At 37.9% G+C, this 6,012-nt stretch overlaps 1 non-coding gene across 1 annotated transcript; it reads left to right on the forward strand.

Annotated features, from left to right (window-relative positions):
• Positions 1–2,828: 2,828 nt before the first annotated feature.
• On the forward strand, positions 2,829–2,935 carry LOC117312880 (U6 spliceosomal RNA). Its single transcript, XR_004527284.1, has one exon. It is a non-coding gene; the product is annotated as a U6 spliceosomal RNA (small nuclear RNA).
• The last annotated feature ends 3,077 nt before the right edge of the window (positions 2,936–6,012 follow it).

Genomic DNA, 6,012 nt, shown 5'->3' on the forward strand with positions numbered 1-6,012 from the left:
GGACACATACAGATTGAAAGTGAAGGGATGGAGAAAGATATTTCATGCAAATGCAGAGAAAAAGAAAGCAGAAGTAACTATGTTTATAGCAGACAAAATAGCCTTAAAGCCAAAACTGTAATAAGAAACACAGAAGGTTATTATATCGTGATAAAGGGGTCAATTCATCAAGAGAATATAACAACTGTAAATATTTATGTACACAACACTGGAGCACCTAATTATATAAAGCAAATACTAACAGATCTGAAGGGAGAAATAGACAACAATGCAATAGTAGTGGGGGACTTCAATCCCCCACTTTCATCAAGGGACAGATCATCAATAAGAAAACATTGGACTTAAATGACATATTAAACCAGATGGGCCTGACAGACATATCCAAAAAATTTCATGCAACAGGAGCAGAACACACATTCTTCTCAAGCACATATGGAAGATTCGCCAGGATAGACCATATATTAGGCCACAAAGCAAATCTTAATAAATTTAACAAGATTGAAGTCATATCAAGCATCTTTTCTGAATACAATGGTATGAAACTAGACATCAGTTACAAAAGAAAACTTCAAAATTCACAAATATATTGAGACCAAACAATGCACATCTGCATAACCAATGAGTAAAGAAAGAAATCAAAAGGGAAATAAAGGGGATTCCCTGGTGGCGCAGTGGTTGAGAGTCCACCTGCCAATGCAGGGGACACGGGTTCGTGCCCCGGTCTGGGAAGACCCCACATGCCGCGGAGCGGCTGGGCCCGTGAGCCATGGCCGCTGAGCCTGCGCGTGCAGAGCCTGTGCTCCGCAATGGGAGAGGCCACAACGGTGAGAGGCCCGCGCACCGCAAAAAAAAAAGGGAAAAAAAAATCTTGAGACAAATGAAAATAGAAATACAGCCTACCACAAATTATGAGATACAGCAAAAGCAGTCCTAAAAGAAAAGTATATAGCAATAAATGCCTACATTTGGAAAAAGAAATTGTTTATCTCAAATAAACAGCCCAACTCTAAACCTCAAGGACCTAGAAAAAGAAGAAAAAACTAAGCCTAGAGTTAGTAGAGGGAAGGAAATAACAAAGATCACATAGGAAATAAAATAGAGACTATAAAGACAATACATAAAATTAATGAAAGAAAAATCTAGGTTTTTAAAAAAGAGAAACAAGATGACAAACCTTTAGCTAGACCAACTAGGAAATAAAAGAGAAGACTCAAATATAATCAGAAATGAAAAATGGGACATTACAAGCTGAAAACAGAAAAACTAAGGATCACAGGAAACTACTATGAACAATGATATGCCAACAAATTAGATAACCTAGAAAAAATGGATAAATTCCTAGAAACATATAACCTACCAAGACTGGATCATGAAGTAACAGAAAATCTGAACAGAGCAATGACTAGTAAGGAGACTGAATCAGTGATCAAAAATCTCCCAACAAAGAAGTGTCCAGAATTACATGGCTTCACAGCTGAATTCTACCAAACATTTAAAGAAGAATTAATACCAACTTTTCTCAAACTCTTCCAAAGGGTAGAAGAGCAACAAACACTTCCAAACTCATTTTATGAGGCCAGTATTACCCTGATACCAAAGCCAGACAACGACACTACAAGTAAAGATAATTATAGGCAATTATCCCTGGTGAATATAGATGCAAATTTCCTCAACAAAATATTAGTAAACCAGTCAGCAGTACATTAAAAAGGATTATACACCATGATCAAGTGGGATTTATCCCTGGGATGCAAGGATGGTTTGACATAGGCAAATCAATAACTGTGATACACCACATTAACAAAATGAATAAAAATCACATTATCATCCGAAAAGATGCAGAAAAAGCATTTGACAAAATTCAACAGACTTTCGTGATAAAAACTCTCAACAAATTAGGCATAGATAGAACGTACCTCAACACAATAAATTCCATAATAAATGCCACAGCTAACCTCATACTCAATGGTGAAATGTTGAAAGCTTTTCCTCTGAAATCAGGAACAAGACAACGATGCCCACTCTCATCTCTTTTATTCAACATAGTACACGAAGTCCTAGCCAGAACAATTAGGCAAGGAAAAGAAATAAGAAGCATACAAATTGGAAAGGACGAAGTAAATTTTTCTGTTTCTAGTTGACATGATATTACATGTTGAAAACCCAAAAGACTCCACCAAAAAAACTGTTAGAATAAAAAAATTCAATAAAGTTGCAAAATATAAAATCACACAAAAGTCAGTTATGTTTCTATATACTAATGAACTGTCAGAAAGAGAAATTAAGAAATAATCCCAGTTACAGTTGCATTAAAAAGAGTATGTAGGAATAAATTTATACAAAGAAGTGGAAGATCAGTACTCTGAAAACTACAAAAAATTGATGAAAGAAATTGAAGAAGACATAAATAAATGGAAAGACATTCCATGTCCATGGACTGGAAGAACATTGTTACAATGTCCATACTACCCAAAGCAATATACATATTCAATGCAATACTTATCGAAATTGCAATGGCATTTTTCATGGAAAAAGAAAAAACAATCCTAAACTTTATTGAAACAACAAAAGGTCCCAAAGAGCCAAAGCAATCTTTAGAAAGAAGAACAAAGCTAGAAGCATCACACTCCCTGATTGTAAACTATATATTACAAGTTATAAGAATCAAAACAGTTATGTTTGTGGTCTAAAAACAGACACACACATCAATGGAACAGAATAGAGACCCTAGAAATAAGCCCATGCATACATAGTCAATTAATTTTTAGCAAAGGAGCCAATAATATACACTGGGGAAAGAAGAGTCTCTTCAGTAAATGGTGTTGGGAGTGCTCACTTCAGCAGCACATACACTAAATTTGGAATGATACAGAGACGAGTAGCATGTCCCCTGTGCAAGGATGACACGCAAATTCATGAAGCATTCCATAGTTTTAGATGAACTTATTTGCAAAGCAGAAATAGAGACACAGATGTAGAGAGCAAACCTATGGATACCAAGGGGGGAAGGGGTGGTGGGATGAATTTGGAAATTGGGATCGACATATATACACTACTATGTATAAAATAGATAACTAATGAGAACCTACTGTAGAGCACAGGGAACTCTACTCAGTACTCTGTGGTGACGTAATGGGAAGGAAATCTAAAAAAAAAAGGGGATATATGTATACGTATAACCGATTCACTTTGTTGTACAGCAGAAAATCACACGTTGTAAAGCAACTATACTCCAATAAAAATTAATTTTATAAATAAATAAATGGTGTCGGGAAAACTGGATATCCACATGCAAAAAAGAATGAAATTGGACCCTATATCTTACATCACACACAAAAAACAACTCAAAGTGGATTAAAGACTTGAACATAAGTTTTAACTTCTAGGAAAAAAACGTAGGGAAAAAGCTCCTTGACGTTAACATTGGTCTTGGTAATGATTTGAGGGGTTTTTGTTTGTTTGTTTGGCCATGCCACACAGCTTGTGGAATCTTAGTTCCCAGACCAGGGATTGAACTCGGGCCCACGGCTGTGAAAGTGCTGAGTCCTAACCACTGGACCACCAGGGAATTCCCTTGGTAATATTTGTTTTGGATTTGACACCTAAAGCAAAAGCAACGAAAGCAGAAATAAACACACGGGACTACATCAAATGAAAAGCTTCTGCACACAAAGGAGACCATCAACAAAATGAAAAGGCAATCTATGGAATGGGAGAAGACATTTACAAACCACGTATCTGATATAAGGTTAGTATCTAAAATGTATAAAGAACTGAACTCAATAGCAACCCCCCAAAATATCCAATTAAAAATGTGCAAAGGGGGGCTTCCCTGGTGGCGCAGGGTGGTGGTTGAGAGTCCGCCTGCCGATGCAAGGGACACGGGTTCGTGCCCCTGTCCAGGAAGATCCCACATGCCGCGGAGCGGCTGGGCCCGTGAGCCATGGCCGCTGAGCCTGTGAGTCCGGAACCTGTGCTCCACAATGGGAGAGGCCACAACAGTGAGAGGCCCGCGTACCGCAAAAAAAAAAAAAAAAAAATTCTGCTATTTGTGACAACATAGATGAACCTGGAGTACATTATGACAAATCAAATAAGCCAGACAGAGAAAGACAAATACTGCATGGTATCACCTATATGTGGAATCTGAAAAAGAAAAGTCAAATTCTTAAAGAATACAATGGTGGCTGTCAGGGGGAAATAGGGAGATGTTGGTAAAATTGTACACACTTTCAGTTATAAGATGAATAAGCCCTGAAGATCTAATGTATAATGTGGTGATTATAATTGATAATGCTGTATTATATAATTAAAATTAGCTAAGAGAGAACTTAAATGTTCTCACACAAAAAAAGATAAATATGTGAGGTTATGGTTGTGTTAATTAACTTGATGGTGGGAATCCTTTCACAATATATACATATATAAAATCACTCCATTGAATACTTTAAATATGTTACATTTTTACTTGTCAATTATACCTCAGTAAAGCTTAAAAACCTAATACACAGGCACAAAATAGATATCAATGATGGCTGAAAAAAATAATCCACACCTGTGCTGGAATACTAGAAATTTTTAATGTTTTATATATTATATATTGTCTCATTTAATTCTCAATTAGTTCTTACAGACACCTTGTGAATTTATATAGCCATGTTAAGCTAAACCTTTGGGATTATTAATTATGGCAACAGAATTAGTCAAAAATTTTATTGTTATACTTTTCGGTTCAGCAACTTAAAATACCTAATAAAAAGTAAACAGACATTTTCAAAAAGAAAAAGAAAAACTTTCTGAAGCTTAAAAACAGAGAGAGAGGAACAAAAAGACAGTGGTCTAGCAGGTACTTGCAAAACACTCAGGATGGGCTAAATGACCTTCTAGATGCTTTACCAATGGAAATTTATCATCTCACAGTTATGGAGGCTAGAAGTTCACAACCAAGGTGCTGGCGGGGCCCTGGTCCCTCTGAATGCTCTAGGGGAGGACCTTTCCTTGCTTCTTCCTAGCTTCTGGTGGTTGCTGACAATCCTTGCTATTCCATGGCTTGTAGTTGCATCACTCCAATCTCTGCCTCTGTCTCCACATGGCCTTCTCCTCTGTCTGCCACTGTGTCTGGGCCTCTTGCCCTTTTCTTATAGTGATACCATTCTGGACTTAGGGCCCAGTCTACCCTCACAACTACCCTCTAAGATAGGTACTATATCAGCCCCATTTTACAAATAGGGCAACTGAAACAGAGAGAAGTTTTTAATTTGGGGCTTTCTTTTCATTTTGTTCAAAGTCATAGACCTAGTGAAGGACAAAGCTGGCCCTTGAACCCAGCCAGCCTGTCTCTATAGTGAATGGTCTTAATTCCAAAGCCTCATGGGATTTATCTAGAGAAAGAACCCCTCAAAATTTGTAGATGCAAATTTTTAGACTTTACTTGATTACATTGAGGCCACATCAATGAAAAGACAACCACACCCAAAAAATTTCCTGAAAATATTTGAATAGACCAACAATAATTTTACAAACATTTAACCTGAAAACAAAACAAAACAGAACAAAAGAGTTACTTTTGGAGGAGCGATAATCAAGCCAATCTGAGACCTTTCCTCTGGAACGCTAAATGCCAAACGACAATGAAATCATCCTACAGAGGTTTGAGGAAAGCTGGTTACAGACCAAGAATTTTATAACCAGCCAGATTGTTGCTCATCTGTGAAGTCAAAGACATTCCATGAAAGAGCAGGTTGAGAAAATATATGCCACCACAAACCCTTCTTGAAAGAGTAAGTGGAAGACACACCCCTGTTCTAAATGACCAGAAGATTAATCAAAGTTAAAAGCTTGAGGGCTTCCCTGGTGGCGCAGTGGTTGAGAGTCCGCCTGCCAATGCAGGGGACACGGGTTCGTGCCCTGGTCCGGGAAGATCCCACATGCCGTGGAGCGGCGGGGCCCGTGAGCCATGGCCGCTGAGCCTGCGCATCCGGAGCCTGTGTTCCGCAACGGGAGAGGCCACAA

Source organism: Tursiops truncatus, chromosome 6 (assembly GCF_011762595.2).
Source record: "Tursiops truncatus isolate mTurTru1 chromosome 6, mTurTru1.mat.Y, whole genome shotgun sequence".
NCBI lineage: Eukaryota > Metazoa > Chordata > Mammalia > Artiodactyla > Delphinidae > Tursiops > Tursiops truncatus.